General features: G+C 38.3%; 1 protein-coding gene across 1 annotated transcript in view; it reads left to right on the top strand.

Moving 5' to 3' along the window:
• LOC107608376 (WAT1-related protein At5g64700-like) overlaps positions 20,176-20,633 on the top strand; it is an 8,927-nt gene continuing 8,469 nt past the window's right edge. Inside the window, exon 1 of the mRNA XM_021107561.1 lies at positions 20,176-20,419. The gene's annotated coding sequence lies outside the window, so the exon portion shown is untranslated. The remainder of the gene's footprint in view (positions 20,420-20,633) is intronic.

Below are 20,633 nucleotides of genomic sequence, written 5' to 3'. Positions count from 1 at the left end.
ATCCCTTGCCCATCTTCCTTGGTGAATGAGATAGTTGGCAGGTCGGAGGCCTCGCTCCCAACCTGGTAGACTTCCTTCAAGTGTCTCTTGCGAGATGACTTTGGGAGTCCACCTCCCCCGAATTCCCCTGAGATCATATGTATATGTCTTTCCGGGGTCTGTGGTGGTGGATCCCTTTGGTCTTCGTCATCTCGCTTTCTTTTTCCATAATTGTCCGACCTTTCCATGAGATATATATCAAGCCGACCTTCCCTGGCCAGCTTTTCTATCATATTTTTAAGGTCGTAACAGTCATTCGTTGAGTGACCATACATCTTATGGTACTCACAGTAATCACCACGACCCCCCCCCCCTTTTATTTTTGATTGGTCTAGGGGGTGGTAGCCTTTCAATATGGCAAATTTCCCTGTATACATCGACTAGGGAAACTCTTAGAGGAGTATAAGAGTGATATCTCCTAGGCCTTTCAGGGCCGACTTCCTTTTTTTCTTGGGCTCTCTTTCTTTCTCTTTCGATAAGTGAGAGTGCCCAGGTCGCCAGTTCGGCTCTCGAAGTCTGGCATTTTCCTCCATGTTGATGTCTTCTCAGCTCTTTCTTGTATATCGCTCAAGGAGGTCTGATGAGCGGATAATTTATACGCTTTTTGGCATTGTTTTTAGTGTGTTTTTAGTATGTCTTAGTTACCTTTTATTATATTTTTATTAGTTTTTAAATAAAAATCACATTTCTGGACTTTACTATGAGTTTGTGTGTTTTTCCGTGATTTCAGGTATTTTCTAGCTGAAATTGAGGGACTTGAGCAAAAATCTTATTCAGAGGCTGAAAAAGGACTGCAGATGCTGTTGGATTCTGACCTCCCTGCACTCGAAGTGGATTTTTTCTGGAGCTACAGAAGCCCAATTGGCACGCTCTCAATTGCGTTGAAAAGTAGACATCCTGGGCTTTCCAGCAATATATAATAGTCTATACTTTGCCCAAAATTTGATGGCCCAACTGGCATTCCAAGTCAGCATAAAAATTTTGGCGTCAAAACATAAGTATTTCTATCTTATTTTATGTTTTATTCATATTTTAATTATCTTAAACTTCATAACCATTTGAATCTGCCTGATTGAGATTTACAAGATGACCATAGCTTGCTTCAAGCTGACAATCTCCGTGGGATCGACCCTTACTCACGTAAGGTTTATTACTTGGACGACCCAGTGCACTTGCTGGTTAGTTGTGCGGAGTTGTGACAAAGAGTTGAGATTACAATTGTGCATACCAAGTTGTTGGCGCCATTGATGATCACAATTTCGTGCACCAAGTTTTTGGCGCCGTTGCCGGGGATTGTTTGAGTTTGGACAACTGACGGTTCATCTCGTTGCTCAGATTAGGTAATTTTATTTTTATTTTTAGAGTTTTTAAGAATGGATTCTAGAGTTTCAGATGATGCTTTTATCATCACAGGAGCTAGTTGATTCCCATCAATTTGGCTGTTGTATGTAATGTCTTGCTGAAACTTGGCTAGCCATGTCTAATCTTTTTAGATTGAAGCTTTAGACTAACATTGCATGATTCTTGGAATTCTTATTAAAAATTTCTGAAATCCTATTTTTCTTTTTCAAAATAATTTTCGAAAAAAATTACAAAAAAATTTATAAAATCATAAAAACCAAAAATAATTTATGTTTCTTGTTTGAGTCTAGTGTCTAATTTTAAGTTTGGTGTCAATTGCATTCTCCTAATTTTTGAAAATTACATGCATTCTGTTCTTCATTGATCTTCAAGTTGTTCTTGATGATTTTATTGGGTCTGATCTTTAAATTCTCTTGTTTTGTGTGTTTTGTTGTTTTTCATATACATTTTCAATTTGTTAGTGTCTCTAATATGAAAATTTTTAAGTTTGGTGTCTTGCATGCATTGTTTATTTGATCTTAGTTTTGCATAATTTAGTTTCATTTTGTTGTTATTCTCTAAAAATTCAAAAAAAAATTTCAAAATTGTGTCTTTTCAAGTCAATAATACAGAGAATTGAAGATTCAGAACATGCAGCAGAAGAATTACACAGAAAAAGCTGGGCGTTCAAAACGCCCAGTGAAGAAGGAAAACTGGCGTTTAAACGCCAGCCAGGGTAGCCGGCTGGGCGTTAAACGCCCAAAAAGGTAGTATTTTGGGCGTTAAACGCCAGAATGGATACCATTCTGGGCGTTTAACGCCAGGATGGCACAAGAGGGAAAATTTTGTTTTTAATTCAAATCTTTTTCAAATTTTCATAATTTTTCAAAATCAAATCTTTTTCAAATCATATCGTTTCAATCATATCTTTTCAAAATCAATTTCTTTCCATTTTTTATTTTTTTTACTATTTTTGAAAATCCTTGCTACAATTAATGATTTAATTCAAAATTTTCAAGTTGTTACTTGCCTATTAAGAAAGGATCAAATTTTAAATTCTAGAATCATGTCTTTTAATTTCTTATTAGTCAAGTAATCAACTTTAATTTTATAAATTTCTTTTTTAAAATTGATTTTCAATCATATCTTCTCAATCACATCTTTTTCAAAATAATTTTCAATCATATCTTTTTTTATTTCTGATTTCAAAATCTTTTTCAAAATCACTTAACTACTTTCTCAATTTTAATTTTCGAAAATCATCAATCAATTTTTTTTCAAAATTTCTTTTAATTATTTCAAAATCATTTTAAATTTAATTTAGAAAATTCTTCCCCTCTTCTCACATCCTTCTATTTAAGGACTAACACTGCTCCACTATCAGCAATTCAGACTCTCTCTCTATAAGTTCGAATTCTCATCTCTACCTTCTCCTTCTATTCTTCTTTTCCTCTGATACCTCAAGGAATCTCTATACTATGACATAGAGGATTCCATACTTTATTTTCCTCTCTTTCATATGAGCAGGAGCAAGGACAAAGGCATTCTTGTTGAAGCTGATCCTGAACCTGAAAGGACCTTGAAGAGAAAGCGAAGCTAAAGCACAACTCTCTGTAGAGGACCTAACAGAAATTTTCAAACAAGAAGAAGACATGGCAGCCGAAAACAACAACAATGCCAACAATGCAAGGAAGGTGCTTGGTGACTTTACTGCACCTACTCCCGACTTCTATGGGAGAAGCATCTCTATCCCTGCCATTGGAGCAAACAAATTTGAGCTTAAGCCTCAATTAGTTTCTCTGATGCAACAAAATTGCAAGTTTCATGGACTTCCATTGGAAGATCCTCATCAGTTCTTGGCTGAATTCTTGCAAATCTATGACACTGTCAAGACCAATGGGGTTGATCCCGAGGTCTACAGGCTTATGCTTTTTCCCTTTGCTGTAAGAGACAGAGCTAGAATATGGTTGGATTCACAACCTAAGGAAAGCCTGAACTCTTGGGAAAAGTTGGTCAGTGCTTTTCTGGCCAAATTCTTTCCACCTCAAAAATTGAGTAAACTTAGAGTGGAAGTCCAGACCTTCAGACAGAAGGAAGGTGAATCCCTCTATGAAGCTTGGGAAAGATACAAGCAATTAATCAGAAGGTGTCCTTCTGACATGCTTACAGAATGGAGCATCATAGGTATCTTCTATGATGGTCTGTCTGAACTGTCCAAGATGTCATTGGACAGCTCTGCTGGAGGATCTCTTCATCTGAAGAAGACACCTGCAGAAGCTCAGGAACTCATTGAAATGGTTACAAATAACCAATTCATGTACACTTTTGAAAGGAATCCTGTGAATAATGGGACAAATCAGAAGAAAGGAGTTCTTGAGATTGATACTTTGAATGCCATATTGGCTCAGAACAAAATATTGACTCAACAAGTCAATATGATTTCTCATAGTCTGTCTGGAATGCAAGCAGCAACAGGCAGTACCAAAGAAGCTTCGTCTGAAGAAGAAGCTTATGATCCTGAGAACCCAGCAATGGAAGAGGAGAATTACATGGGAGAACCCTATGGAAATACCTATAATCTTTCATAGGGAAATCATCCAAATCTCTCATGGAAGGACCAACAGAGGCCTCAACAAGGCTTCAACAACAGTAATGGTGGAAGAAATAAGTTTATCAATAGCAAGCATTTTCCATTATCTTCTCAGCAACAGACAGAAAATTCTAAGCAGAGCCACTCTGACTTAGCAACCATAGTCTCTGATCCAATTAAAACCACTCAAAGTTTCATGACTGAAACAAGGTCCTCCATTAGAAATTTAGAGGCACAAGTGGGTCAGCTGAGTAAGAGAATTACTGAACTCCCTCCTAGTACTCTCCCAAGCAATACAGAAGAGAACCCAAAGAGAGAATGCAAGGCCATAAACATGTCCCACATGGCCGAATGCATAGAGGAGGGAAAGGCAGTGATTTCCACTAAGGAAGACCTCAATGGACGTCCACTGGCCTCCAAGGAGTTCCCTAATGAGAAACCATGAGAATCTGAGGCTCATACAGAGACCCTAGGGATTCCATTAAACTTACTTCTGCCATTCATGAGCTCTGATGAGTATTCTTCCTCTAAAGAGGATGAAGATGTTACTGAAGATCAAGTTGCCAAGTACCTTGGAGCAATCATGAAGCTAAATACCAAGTTATTTGGTAATGAGACTTGGGAGGATGAACCCCCTTGCTCACCAAAGAACTGGATGACTTGACCAGGCAGAGATTACTTCAGAAGAGACAGGATCCTGAAAAGTTCTCAATATCTTGTACCATAGGCACCATGACCTTTGAGAAGGCTCTATGTGACCTAGGGTCAAGTATAAACCTCATGCCACTCTCTGTAATGGAGAAGCTAGGGATCCTTGAGGTATAAGCTGTAAGAATCTCACTAGAGATGGCAGACAATTCAAGGAAAGAAGCTTATGGACTTGTAGAGGATGTCTTGGTAAAGGTTGAAGGCCACTACATCCCTGCTGATTTCATAATCCTAGACACTGGGAAGTGTATGGATGAATCCATCAACCATGGCAGACCCTTCCTGGCCACAGCAAAAGCTGTGATTGATGTTGATAGAGGAGAGCTGGTCATTCAAGTGAATGAGTCCTGCCTTGTGTTTAAGGCTCAAGGATCTCCCTCTGCACATATGGAGAAGAAGCATGAAAAGCTTCTCTCAATGTAGAGTCAAATAGAGCCCCCACATTCAAACTCTAAGTTTGGTGTTGGGAGGCCATCATCATGCTCTGAGTATCTGTGAGGCTCCATGAGAGCCCACTGTCAAGCTATTGATATTAAAGAAGTGTTTGTTGGGAGGCAACCCAATTATATTATATCTATTTATTTTCCATTGTTATTTTATGTTTTATGTAGGTTGATGATCATGTGAAGTCACAAAAACAACTGAAAAAATAAAAACAGAACAAAAACAGTATTAAAAGCAGCACACCCTGGAAGAGAAGCTTACTGGCATTTAAACGCCAGTAAGGGTAGCAGAATGGGCGTTAAACGCCCAGCCTGGCACCATTTTGGGTGTTTAACACCAGAAATGGGCACCAGACTGGCGTTTAACGCTAGAAATGGGCACAGAGCTGGCGTTTAAACACCAGAAAGGGGAGAAAAGCTGGCGTTAAATGCCAGAAATGGGCAGCAACCTAGCGTTTAACACCAGGATTGGCAATCAAGGGGGCGTTTACACGCCAACATGGTGCAGGGATGAGAAATCCTTGACACCTCAAGATCTGTGGACCCCACAGGATCCCCACCTACCTCCTCTCTCTCTCTCTTCTTCACACCTTCCCATAACACCCTTCCCCAAATACCCTTCACCAATCACCTCAATACCTCTTCCCCAAAAACCCCTCACCTATCAAATCCTACCCTCTTCTCCATAATCTCTTCACCAATCCACATCCATCCATCATTAAACTCCACCTACCTCACCATTCAAATTCAAACCACTTTTCCTCCCAAACCCACCCATACATGGCCGAACCCTACTCCTCTCTCCACCCCTATATAAACCAATCTTCACTCCTTCATTTTCACACATCATACACACTACTTACCCCCCTTGGCCGAATCACTAAACCCCCTCAATCTCCTCTATTTCCTCTTCTTCTACTCTTTTCTTTTTTCTTTTGCTCGAGGACGAGCAAACCTTCTAAGTTTGGTGTGGTAAAAGCGTTGTTTTTTGTTTTTCCATAACCATTTATGGCACCAAAGGCCGGAGAAACCTCTAGAAAGAGGAAAGGGAAGGCAAAAGCTTCCACATCCGAGTCATGGAAGATGGAGAGATTCATCTCAAGGGTGCATCAAGACCACTTCTATGAAGTTGTGGCAAAAAAGAAGGTGATCCCCGAGGTCCCCTTCAAGCTCAAAAAGGGTGAATATCCAGAGATGCGACATGAGATTTGAAGAAGAGGTTGGAAAATTCTCACCAACCCTATTCAACAAGTCGGGATCTTAATGGTTCAAGAGTTCTATGCCAATGCATGGATCACCAAGAACCATGATCAAAGTGTGAACCCGGACCCTCAGAATTGGCTTACAATGGTCCGGGGAAAATGCTTAGATTTTAGTCCGGAAAATGTAAGGTTGGCATTCAACTTGCCCATGATGCAAGGAGATGCACGCCCCTACACTAGAAGGGTCAACTTTGATCAAAGGTTGGACCAAGTCCTCATAGACATTTATGAAGAGGGCGCTCAATGGAAGAGAGATTCAAGAGGGAAGCTGGTTTAACTAAGAAGGCATGACCTCAAGCCCGTGGCTAGAGGATGGTTGGAGTTCATCCAACGCTCAATCATACCCACTAGCAACCGGTTTGAAGTTACTATAGACCGGGCTATCATGATCCATAGCATCATGATTGGAGAGGAAGTAGAAGTTCATGAGCTTATATCCCTAGAACTCTACAAGGTGGCGGACAAGTCCTCTACTTTAGCAAGGTTAGCCTTCCCTCATCTCATTTGTCACCTCTGCAATTCAGCTGGAATTGACATAGAGGAAGACATCCTCATTGATGAGGACAAGCCCATCACTAAGAAAAGGATGGAGCAAACAAGAGAGCCCACTCATGAACCTCACCAAGAGCATGAGGAAATTCCTCATCATGAGATTCCCGAGATGCTTCAAGGGATGCATTTTCTTCCACAAAACTATTGGAAGCAAATCAACACCTCCCTAGGAGAATTAAGTTCCAATATGGGATAACTAAGGGTGGAGCACCAAGAGCATTCCATCATCCTCTATAAAATTAGAGAAGACCAAAGAGTCATGAGGGAGGAGCAACAAAGGCAAGGAAGAGACATTGAGGAGCTCAAGCACTCCATAAGATCTTCAAGAGGAAGAACAAGCTGCCATCACTAAGGTGGACCCGTTCTTTAATTTCCTTGTTCTTATTTTTCTATTTTTTTCGAATTTTTATGCTTTATGTTTATCTATATTTGTGTCTTTATTACATGATCATTAGTGTCTTAGTGTCTATGCCTTAAAGTTATGAATTTCCTATGAATCCATCACCTTTCTTAGATGAAAAATATTTTCTGAAAAAGAAAAAGAAGTACATGAATTTCAAATTTTAAAATAGTTTAATTATTTTGATGTGGTGGCAATACTTTTTTGTTTTCTGAATGAATGCTTGAACAGTGCATATTTTTGAATTTGTTGTTTATGAATGTTAAAATTGTTGGCTCTTGAAAGAATGATGAAAAAGGAGAAATGTTATTTGATGATCTGAAAAATCATAAAATTGATTCTTGAAGTAAGAAAAAGCAATGAAAAGCTTGCGAAAAAAAATGGCGAAAAAAAAGAAAAAAAAATTAAGAAAAAGAAAGAAAAAGAAAAAGCAAGCAGAAAAAGCCAATAATCCTTTAAACCAAAAGGCAAGGGTAAAATAAAAAGGATCCAAGAATTTGAGCATCAGTGGATAGGAGGGCCCAAAGGAATAAAATCCTGGCCTAAGCGGCTAAACCAAGCTGTCCCTAACCATGTGCTTGTGGCGTAAAGGTGTCAAGCCAAAAGCTTGAGACTGAGCGGTTAAAGTCGTGGTCCAAAGCAAAAAAGAGTGTGCTTAAGAGCTCTGGACATCTCTAATTGGGGACTCTAGCAAAGCTGAGTCACAATCTGAAAAGGTTCACCCAGTTATGTATCTGTGGCATTTATGTATCCGGTGGTAATACTGAAAAACAAAATGCTTAGGGTCACGGCCAAGACTCATAAAGTACCTGTGTTCAAGAATCAACATACTGAACTAGGAGAATCAATAACACTATCTGAATTCTGAGTTCCTATAGATGCCAATCATTCTGAACTTCAAAGGATAAAGTGAGATGCCAAAACTGTTCAGAAGCAAAAAGCTAATAGCCCCGCTCATCTAATTAAGACTGATCTTCATAGATATTTTTGGAATTCATTGTATATTCTCTTCTTTTTATCCTACTTTGTTTTTAGTTGCTTGGAGACAAGCAACAATTTAAGTTTGGTGTTGTGATGAGCGGATAATTTATACGCTTTTTGGCATTGTTTTTAGTGTATTTTTAGTATGTTTTAGTTACTTTTTATTATATTTTTATTAGTTTTTAAATAAAAATCACATTTCTAGACTTTACTATGAGTTTGTGTGTTTTTCTGTGATTTCAGGTATTTTCTGGCTGAAATTGAGGGACTTGAGCAAAAATCTTATTCAGAGGCTGAAAAAGGACTGCAGATGCTGTTGGATTCTGACCTCCCTGCACTCGAAGTGGATTTTCTGGAGCTATAGAAGCCCAATTGTGCACTCTTAATTGAGTTGGAAAGTAGACATCCTGGGCTTTCCAGCAATATATAATAGTCCATACTTTACTCGAGATTTGATGGCCCAAACCGGCGTTCCAAGTCAGCATAAAAATTCTAGCGTCAAAACGCCAGAACTAGCATAAAAGCTGGAGCTAAACGCCCAAACTGGCACAAAAGCTAGCGTTTAACTCCAAGAAAAGTCTCTACATGTGAAAGCTTCAATGCTCAGCTCAAGCACACACCAAGTGGGCCCGGAAGTGGATTTCTGCATTAATTACTTATTTCTATAAACCCTAGGCTACTAGTTCTCTATAAATAGGACATTTTGCTATATACTTTTACACACTTTTTCATCTTTGATTAGTCTTATGCTATCTTAGACCTTTATGGGGGCTGGCCATTCGGCCATGCCTGGACTATCATTACTTTTGTATTTTCAACGGTGGAGTTTCTACACACCATAGATTAAGGTGTGGAGCTCTGCTGTTCCTCATGAATTAATGCAAAGTACTATTGTTTTTCTATTCAACTCAAGCCTATTTCTTCTCCAAGATATTCATTCGCACTTAAGAACATGATGAATGTGATGATTATGTGACACTCATCACCATTCTCACCTATGAACGCGTGCCTGACAACTACTTCCGTTCTACATGCAAACAAGCTTGAATGTATATCTCTTGGGTTTCTAATCTAAGATTAGAACCTTCGTGGTATAGGCTAGAATCATTGGCGGCCATTCCTAAGATCCGGAAAGTCTAAACCTTATCTGTGGTATTCTGAGTAGGATCTGAAAAGGGATGATTGTGATGAGCTTCAAACTCGCGAGTGTTGGGCGTAGTGACAGACGCAAAAGGATCAATGGATCCTATTCCAACATGATCGAGAACCGACAGATGATTAGCCGTGCGGTGACACCGCATTAGGACCATTTTCACTGAGAGGACAGGAGGTAGCGATTGACAACGGTGATACCCAACATACAGCTTGCCATGGAAAGGAGTATGAATGATTGAATGAAGGCAATAGGAAAGCAAAGATTCAGAAGGAGCAAAGCATCTCCATACGCTTATCTGAAATTCTCACCAATGAATTACATAAGTATTTCTATCTTATTTTATGTTTTATTCATATTTTAATTATCTTAAACTTCATAACCATTTGAATCTGCCTGACTGAGATTTACAAGATGACCATAGCTTGCTTCAAGCCGAAAATCTCCGTGGGATCGACCCTTACTCACATAAGGTTTATTACTTGGACGACCCAGTGCACTTGCTGGTTAGTTGTTGGCGCCATTGATGATCACAATTTCGTGCAGGCCCATAATTACTATCTCTGTGGGCAGGTATTGAATCTCCAAGCACGCTTTGTTGAACATTTCCATGTAGTCTCTTAAAGGTTCCCCGACCTCCTGTTTTACACCCAGGAGGCTCGGTGCGTGCTTTACTTTGTCCTTCTGGATGGAGAATCGCATCAAGAACTTTCGCGAGAGGTCGTCGAAGCTAGTGACTGACCTTGGGGGAAGACTGTCAAACCACTTCACCGCTGCTTTCGTCAAGGTGGTCGGGAAAGCTTTGCAGCGAGTAGCATCAGAAGCGTCGGCCAGGTACATCCGACTTTTAAAGTTGCTTAAATGATGTTTTGGATCCGTGGTCCCGTCGTAGAGGTCCATATCAGAGCTTTTGAAGTTCCTCGGAACCTTTTCCCGTCACTGAATTGGTCTTTTCCTTCCAAGGGGGAATCTTCTCGGTCGCTACAGGAGTTTCGACTTTTGAGAGTGGACTCCAGCCTCAAGAGCTTTTCTTCTAGCTCTTTTTGCCACTTTATCTCATTTCTCAAGTTCCTCTCTACCTCTCACTGTCGTTCTAACTCCTGCTCCAGCTGCTCTAGGCGCCCTTGGTGGCCGTGAAACAATCCCATGAAGTCAGTTGCATGGGATTGTCCTTCTTTTCCTGATTCGCACCCTTCAGAAGAGTTTGCCTTTGGGTCTTTCAACCCAGAGGTACCTTCTCGATGCTGGTTGCCCACCCTTTAGTGGGTGATTATGTCCGCGTCATTGTTCCCAAGGCCTAGATTCTCTTGCTCAGAATCGGACGCTGTGTGGCCATCTTCGGGTGAATTGTCCGCCATTACTGGTTGATCTCTCGGGTCCCAGGCAACGCCGCCAATGTTACGATGGGTAACCGGAGATCAGTAGGTTGGACTCGTTGGGTTGGCCCAATCGTTTGAAGGAGGAAGCCCTTTGACTAGATTCGCGTATGGGATCCTTCGTCCGACTTGTGTGCACGCGAGAGAATGGGGGGTGGTACCTGCAAAGACACTCCGATGCCTAAGTCAGCAAGGGTCTAAGCAAGTTTGGAGAATATTGGAACTTAGAGATACCTGAGGATTTTCAGTGTATTTATAGTGGTGAACCAATAACCACCGTTGGAGTAGTTCCACCTTTTAAGGAGGATAACCGTCCCTTTATCTTAGGGAAGTTGAGATATGGCTCCTGGAAGTGGGTTGAGAGATTTTAGGGGCAGTTATTTATTTAAATGAGTATTATCTGCTAGCTAATATTTGATCTCGACTTCCTTAGGGTGGAGCTTGTGTCTAATCCGACCTCTTGTGAGGAAGTCGGTTACGTGGGGAGCCCAATCTATGGATTGGGCCTTTTTATCTTATTTGGTCCTGGGCCTTAGTGTTGGGTCAGGGTATGAACAATACTAAAATGTTATATTTTATAAGATAATATAATGATAATGATATATATATATATAGTAGTTTATTATTATTTAGAAAAACAAATTTTTATTTGTTATAGTACTTAGAGTTAAGTACTATTTTGGTCTTTAAGGTATATGTTGAAAAGTTTTGTCCCAAACTTTTTTTTTCCTATAAAATTGTCCCTAAAGTTTAACTTGGTTTTAAAATCGTCTTCATCTTAGGGACCAAAATCGTACGGAGGTGGCGGCGGAAGCGAAGGCAAAGGTGAATCGTGGACAGCTTCTTCTTCTTCTTCTTCTTCTTCTTCTTCTTCTTCTTCTTCTTCTTTCTTTTCCCTTTTTTTCTTCTTCCCTTCCTCTACGCATGAGCAGAAACGCGCTCTTTCTCTCTTTTTTTATTTTATAATTTTTTTATTATGGGTAATTTAATCTAAAATTTTAATATTTAAGTAAAAAGAACGATTTTAAAACTTGGTTTTAAACCTTAGGAACAATTTTGTATACAAAAAAATATTAGGGATGAAAAAAATTTTCGACCTATACCTTAAGGACCAAAATTATACTTAACCCTAGTATTTACGAGGTACAAGTGAGTTAAGCCTCAAAGTAGTCCCTGAAATTACCCTCGAGCCTCATAGTGATCTCTGAAGTTAATAATTACTTATATTTATCCCTGAAGTTGCACTCCGGGACTTAAACTCATCCTTCCGGTGAATTTTGTCCACCTAGCACAACCAGAAAGATGAGTTGGACTCGTTGCTAACACGCTGTCAAAACGCAAACGACGCAGTATTTGGTGTGGCGCCAAAATAACGTAAAACAACGTCATTTTATGCTGAAGACCTCACTCTCTCAACGTTACACTAACGCATTATCTTCCCCTGCCCTGATCACTGGCGTGGTGCAATTGCAATTACCAGAGCAATTTCCGTCGAGAACCCAGGCTCTGGAAGATCAGTTTCATCATCTGCATCAGACAGAGAGTTGTGAAGGTTGGTTTCTCTTAAACAGGTAAGCAAAAAAGAGATAAATATGTGGTAAAGCTCTATTTTTTATATTTGTTATTAATTTAATATTTTCAATGGGTGAATATGTTTTCTTCGAGTGTAATGTGTCGGTATGCATACTTGTGTTTTGTGTAACTTGCTAGGGTTTGATCAGAACTAGGTTTCTTAGTGGTTAGGCCAATAGAGTTATAGACTGACTAGGGGTTTTTGTTAACATGGAAACTTGTTTTTTTATGTCCTAGGGTTTACTGCATTCACAGTTGACAACAGGGTGTTATGTTTTAGTTATGGAGTTGGTAATGTGGTTGAAGTTAGTGAGTCTGATATAACAAAAAAAAATTTAAAATTGTAAATGGGTGATCATTTGATTACCATCATATTTCACCATGGAGGGTCATTTATCACAGAGGTTGATGGAAGTATATATTACAACGGTGGGGAGGTTTCTGAGTTGCCGGGAGTTGATATAGACACACTGGATATCTTTTTTGTCCGAGACTACCAGAAGAATATTGTTATGACAAGGTAACTCAAATATGGTGGCTGGTGTCTAACAGGCCTTTGCAAAATGGTCTAAGGGCTATAACAGATGATAAGGAGCTCTTGGAGATGTGTTACCTTGCTCAGTAGAACAATGGGGTTATTCATGTGTACTACGAACATGGAGTCTCAGAACCTCTGTATAGTGAGGAAGCAGAACCAGTGTCAACTAAAGGCAAGGAGCTAATGGTGATAAAAGACTTTATTCCCACCCCAAACCCCACCACCAATGTCACAGCCGAACCAATTCCCACCACAACACCATCTACTCCAACTTTTGAACCAAATGACACCACTATTCCTACCCAAAAAATAGTCTCCACAACAAAGCCTATAGATAATTTGTTTCTAGAACTAAAACAAAAGATTCCACCTATTTCAATTTCTCTTGGTAAACCAGACTTACCAGAAAACATACACCTCCAACCCACTACAACTCCTAGGTATAAGCCTAATCCACCCCCCAAAAATAATGGCCCAACCCAGTAAAACCAAGCCCAAGAACCCACAAAAAAAATGGCCCCACCTACTGTAATTTCTAAACCATGGTCCAAATTGAAAGAAATCAAGAAGTCTGATGTACCAAAGAGAGGCTCTAAGAATGTAAAACCTGCAACACCATATGGAAGGAGGCCACTAACAATAGCAGCTGCTACTGGAACTACTACAAGACCAATTGCTAAGGGAAAACAGCCCCAAACAGTATGTGTAGCGTTGTCTAGCTCAGATGAGTCCTCAGATAGTCATGTCAATGATGATAGTGAAGAGGATGAACCATATCAGCCTGATGGTGATGAGGTGTCTAGTGAGGAAGACGTGGCTGTGGAGAGATCAGCAAGAAAGAAGACTAAGGTAAAACTGAAAACCAGGATAGATAAGAAACTTACTAAAAAAAGAGGGCTGTTATGGTTGAGGATGACGGTTTTGTGTGTGCTGACTCAGACTTTGAGGATAATAAACTTTTTATTTGCACTAATTCCTAAGTTCGGCTCAATAGAAGCATACCATGATGCCCAAGATGAATCTTATCAGGAATCTGATGGTGGAGACTCATGGCACTCGGAAGAAATGAAGACTTCTCTAAACTCTGAGGATTAGTTGGAGGAAGTTGATTCAGATGAGGTCTTTCATGTATTCAAAGAAGGAGGAAGGTTTGGGGAGCTTAGACTTGAGGTTGGAATGACATTCACTACAAAGATGGAGTTCAAAGAAGCTATACGTGAATGTTATATACAGGAGGATCGAAGGATTTGGTTTAAGAAGAATGATAATGTAAGGATGAGAGTTGTGTGTAAGGATGAGAGCTGTGGCTGGCTTGTGTATACTTCTAATAATACTGAGAACAATTACTGGCAGATCAAGACATTCATGGATAACCACACCTGTGCAAGGGAGACCAAGAACAAACTGGCTAAGAAGTGGCTTGCCTGCAAATTAGTGAAGAAACTAAGAAAATATCCTAATCTAAGACACTGTGAGGCTGCATAGTATTTTAAGACAAAATGTGACTTGGATCTAAGCAAGTGTTTATTGACTAGGACTTTAGTAGATGCTAAAATTATTGTGTATGATGAGGCTGCTGCCCAGTATGGGATGGTGAAAGATTATGGGCTGACACTGCTTAAGAGTAATACAGGCTCCACTGTCACAGTTGGTGTTATACCTCAGTCCAACCCCAATGATGATCCAATATTGAGAAGATGTACATTTGTTTGGATGCGTGTAAAAAGAAATTTTTGGCTGGCTGCAGACCCCTTATAGACTTGGATGGAGCTTTTCTGAAGACCCAGCATGGTGGTCAGATTTTGTCTACTATTGGACAAGATGTAAACAACCATATATATGTGATTGCATATACAATTGTCCCTGTTGAAAATACTGAAAACTGAAGGTGGTTCTTGGAATTACTTCATCAAGACTTCGGGGATTATAAGCAAAACAAGCTATGTTTTATAGCAGATATGCAGAAGGTATGTAGAAAAAATTTATTTGTTATGTATAACTAGTACCTGCTCCATTGATTGTATTTATTAATTGTTATATGACTGGTGTGTGATCCAAGCCTATTGTGTGGAATTGGAGGGAAAGCAGCATCTGACACATGTAATGATTTTTGCTGTGTAATTAGTCTATTATTTGATTGTTGTAATTATTTGAGAAGTGAGAAGCTATTCATTACATAGTAGTTGGACCACTGTTTATATAATGAACTGCTATGTATGTAATGAACAACTGTTTACATAGTAGCTGGACTACTAATTTAGTAAGTTGCAGTGATTGAAAAGGGACCAATCTGATGTCACTTATAAAAGTTTAAGGACCATTTTGGTGTCACTTATGAAAGTCCAGGGACCATATAGATGTCACTTATGTAAGTTTAGCCATTATTATGACGCTCGATAACAAGTGTCTGGCCACTTTTTTTTAAATTCAATCAGGGCCTTGTCAATGCCGTTAAGGAGGTTTTTCTAGATGTCCATCATAGATTCTGTGTGTGACATTTATGGAAGAACTTCAATAAGCAGTAGAAGGATCTCCAGTTTAGAGGGCTGCTATGGGATTGTGCAAGGTGTACTAACTAAGATGGATTCCTTGAAATTATCAAAAAGATTGAGAGGGTTAATAAGGATGCTTGGGAGTATTTGAACAAGTGGCCTAGGGACTCTTGGAGCCGGACTTTCTTCAGTAATACACCTAAAATAGACAATATCTGCTACAATGCTTATGAAGTCTTCAACTCTAGGATCAAAGAAGCTAGAGCCAAGGCTATCATTACAATCTTGGAAGAAGTCAGGATGTATGCAATGAGTGTTGGGAATAAGACACCATTCCCCCTTGAGAAAACACCTTTGACAGAGAAATAAAATAGACACAATCACAACACAAGAATTTAACGTGGAAACTCCAATTACCGGAGAAAAAAACCACGGCCGTTGTCAAATGACAACCAGAGAATATCACTATGTGAAAATTGTTACAACACATAGACTTCTTTCTCTCACCGGCACCCCAGTACACCCACACTCTCTCAAAGCAAATATCTAACTACACCTCACAACACTCTCTAATAAAGAGTACAGAGGAAAAGAAAAATCAGATACAAGCTTAAAGTGTTTCTGACTGGTGCAAAAACAAATGGAGAACTTAGCCTCATATTTATAGCCTAGGCCACCCACTCCATTTTCTATCCTGAGCAATGTGGGACTAATTCAACCAAATCCTAACAATCTCCACCTTGATTGAAATAGTCACACATCTTCAGCTTCCATTGTCAACACCGACAATTCTTTGCTGTCATTGTCTATATCGACAATCATAGTTCTGAGAACTATCATACTCCACCATGAAAGTATACTCACTTGGAATTAGACCACTCCAAGCATTTCGCCTTGGTACAGATCGAAATCTTGCTGAAATTCATGGTGCAACTTCCAAATTGGCTTTTCCTGGAAGTTCTTCAGCCATCGACCTAACTCTGCCACACACCTTGCATCTCCTGAGCAATGTGGGACTAATTCAACCAAATCCTAACAATGAGGTCCATCGCTAAGAATAAAGTCAAGCTTAATTCGAACACTGGGATTCTACCTCCTATACAGTGCAGCAGGTTAGAAAAGATAAGGAAGGAGTCAAAAAGTTAGGTCCCGATATGGTCTAGTGACACAGAGTATGAGAAATTCGAAGTTTGTGGTTGGTCAACTAACATGGTTGTGGATTTGAAAAAGAGACTCTGCACATGTGATTTTTGGCAATTGAGTGACAATATTTTGGCAAGGGATGGTAAAAGATCAAATGAGTTTTGTCATTAGTAGTTGACAATAGAAGCATATAATAACACATATGCCTTCCAATCCAATTCCAGGTCAAGCACTATGAAAAAAGTCACCATATAACAGATCACAAGCATCAAAGTTTAGAAAGAAGCCAGGTCCACTTAAGAAAAAAAAGAAGAAAAGATGCAGATGAGGAGCCAAGTGGGAGTGAGAAGCAGAGGACCAAGATGAAAAGAATTTATAAAAAAAAGTCACTATCGTTATTGTGGTGAATCAGGACACACTAAAAGAAATTGTGCAAAGAGAGCTGCTGATGAGGAGGCTGCTGCTGCTGTTGCTGAGGCTACTAATGCACAACCCACTGCTACTAATGATGATAAAGGTGAGGCCAAATCTGCTCCAGATGGTAAAGGTCAGGCTAATGATGATGAAGCCACCCTTGTCCTACAACCCGCTACTGAAATTTAGCTTGAACTCGGTCAACCACCCTAGTAAAAAATGATGATTCTCAACAGATTCACAAAATTAGATGATATTCATTTTATTATATGCATGTTCTTATCCAGTTTACTAACTATTTTATATGTTTTCACTAATAGATTTCTTCCTCTCCTGTGAGGCCACCAAAACTCTCTCCCAAAAGGAAGTTCTCCAAACAAGAAAAATCAACTTCAGGAAGCAGCAATCTAGCAGCAACCACCCCACTTGCTGTCACCCTACCAGCAAACAGTCAACCAACAAGAAATCATCCGTCTAATCCTATGCAAGGTGCAACACAGGAGACCGTTACAAGGCTTGCAAACTTCATGAAGTTTGTGTCCAACCCTGAATTTAGACCACCCAGATACAAAAAATGAAGACTAGGATTATTATGTTTAGGATCAGATTATTTTGTTTATCTATTTTGATGAAAATGTATGCTTTCTTAATTAGGATCCTAGTGTTGGGAATTTTAGTGTTCAAAACTTATGAGGTTAATATGTTGAGAACTTTGATATACTTGGTGACTATTGTTCTGGCTCTATAATGCCTATTTTAGATGTGTTTTCTACATTATGAATATAGATTATGACTTTCTTGAATTGAGCTGTATCAGATTTTTTGTTCTATTTTGGTCTCTGATATGCAATTAAGATTAATTCCATTAGATGAATTCATTAGTAGTGCAGGAACAAAAATATGCATATAACATATTGTTTATTCAATTTCCAAAGTATTATTGTACAGTGATGTCAAATACTTTAATCTGCATTTCTTTCAAACGAAATGACAGGTACAAGTACATGAACAACATATGCATATCACATGTCACTTGTTTTTTACTAGATAAAATTGACCATGTTACCTATCCAACTTTAAGAGAAGCAAAACTACTGTAATCAACAGTAGCATACATGTAAACAGCAAAATTCCCTCCGTTTTTAAAACCTAACTTCATACTCTAATCTTCCAAGTTTTCAAGCAATCTTCATCTTCTATTCTTCATTGTCATTTGAAGAGCTTGTTTTACCATCACATGTTACTGCATCTTCTTTCTGAATTTTATCTACCCACAGAAACAACCCACACCACCTCTTACCTACAGTCTGCATCCAAAAAAGTGAATCAACCAAGTTTATATCCAGAATTATAGCAAACAACAACAACAACAACAACCACTTACATTGTAGTTTGGACATCCCACGAACAGTCTACCTGGATTAGAATCCGTCGCTGACCATCGCAACACTGGTCTCGACCCGCACCCACACCATTCTGGCAAACACGAATCTCTGTTTCTATTCATTCTCCGCATGATGCTTCCAAATGATCGTGGGTTGTCCAAGCTCCCAGCTGCGTTGCTCGCGCTAGCCGTAACCGTGTGGTTTTGAAGATGGAGAAGACACTACACAAGAAGCAAGAGAAGAGAGCAAGCTCTGTTGCGATGGAGAAGAGAAGAGAAAAGAGTCAAACTTTAAAATTGGATATTAGAGTTTTTAACCTCAATTTAGGGATCAAATTAAATCAAAACAGTTTATGTCGCCACGTCAGCTAGTCGTTTTTCTGACAGCGTGTCATCAACGAGTTCGCCACGTCAGCTAGTCGTTTTTCTGACAGCGTGTCATCAACGAGTCCAACTCAATTTTCCGGTTACATCAGGTGAACGAAATTTGCCGAAAAGACAAGTCTGAATCCTGGAGTGCAACTTCAGAGATAAATATGAGTAATTATTAACTTCATGAATCACTATGAGACTCGAAAGTAATTTCAGTGACTACTTTAAGACTTAACTCAGTACAAGTTTAAAAGAAAACATAACAAAGTCCAAAAAATTATATCGATTTGATCTATTAATTTTATATTTTAATAAATTAAATTTATTTCACCGTACTCAATTTTTACACACACAGTCACACACTAGTGAGTTGTTCACGTAAAAGTAAAACATAGCCAATAATTAATTCCAGCTTGTGCCCTGGACATCTTTATTTTTGTTTTTGTTAAATAAAATATTAACATCTTCATATTTTCACATATTTTAGTATTTATTTAATTCTAATAAAAATATTTAATGATATATTTTATTAGTATTAATGTTTATTTTATTATGTGTACAAATGACAGACGAACAAAGAATAAGACTTAGATTCCATCCTAATTTATTTGCGAGTTTAAATTTCGTTTAAAAGTCATCTTTATTTATCTACAAATTGAAAATCTTTAGACTATTATAATCCTACAAACTAGTGACAGCCCCTTATCTGTTCCAACTTTCTAAATACGTAGTGATATGCAAACCAAAAAAAATTGTAGTTATCCAACAAACAATAATAATTCTCAATCAGCCCCCACCTAAAACAACCTAGGTGCTAAAATATCTCACGGAAGTCTCTCTTGAAAGGATTACATACAAAGGGTGTGACATACATTTAATTTAAGCAATAAATAAATTAATAAATAAAAGATAAAAAATTAGAAAAAAGAGAAAATAGAAGTATAAGAGAGAAGAAAATAACCTATATTTAAGCTAACTATTGTAATTGTAATTTGTAATTCGAATAAGCAATTTGTTTCCTCTTCTTAAAAATGAAACTAATTTGCATATGCATTTCTTTTAGGGAAACGGTTATTTTATATCTCATTTGAAAAGATCAACCCTATTGGCCAATTTTCATTAATTCTTTCCTTAACAATTTAATACAGTGTTTTTAATCGTTTTTCACATGTCAAAATAGTTACACTTGCATAGTAGAAATAGTAGCTAATTCACTCCAAATTAAATTGAAAAAAAAAAAAAAGTATATATAGATTAAAAAAAAAATCAACCAAATTTTCAAGAAGGAGAAGTTAACCACGCAACTCTCTCTTCTCTAATGTTCTTTTTTCAAACACAACTCATATGAGCAAATGTTATATATATGATCATGGTTCTTCAATTGTAGAACCTATGCTATCAACTACATACTACTATATATACGTGTAAAGTACTTCTACTAGAAAGGATACTATTTCTTTTTTCCTACAGATTGCTGAAGAATAATTTGTTCTATTGCAATTTATAGTAGCCTAAATAAACCCTTTTGAAGTTTCAGAGATTTGTGAATGTCACCATTGTTGGATGTATACTACCATAATCATCATCAGAATAAAGGGTCTTGAATCTTGATACTATTATTTTTTTGTAGGCTATTCAAATTGACAAGCTCTACAAGAGGTAAATAATAATCTCTTTATCTCTTCACTCGTATTCATATGTATTATTATTATTATTATTATTTTCATATATTACTACATTTTGTAGCAGCATGCTAATTTGTTTTGTGTATCATAAAGTTTGAACACAACGTAGTGGAATCCAGTTACTAAAAACAACTATGAGGGTGGGAAAATAACAACCTAGCTAGAAGCATCAATTCTAATACAAATAA

Source organism: Arachis ipaensis, chromosome B07, assembly GCF_000816755.2.
Source record: "Arachis ipaensis cultivar K30076 chromosome B07, Araip1.1, whole genome shotgun sequence".
NCBI lineage: Eukaryota > Viridiplantae > Streptophyta > Magnoliopsida > Fabales > Fabaceae > Arachis > Arachis ipaensis.
This window is presented reverse-complemented; position numbering and strand designations above follow the sequence as displayed.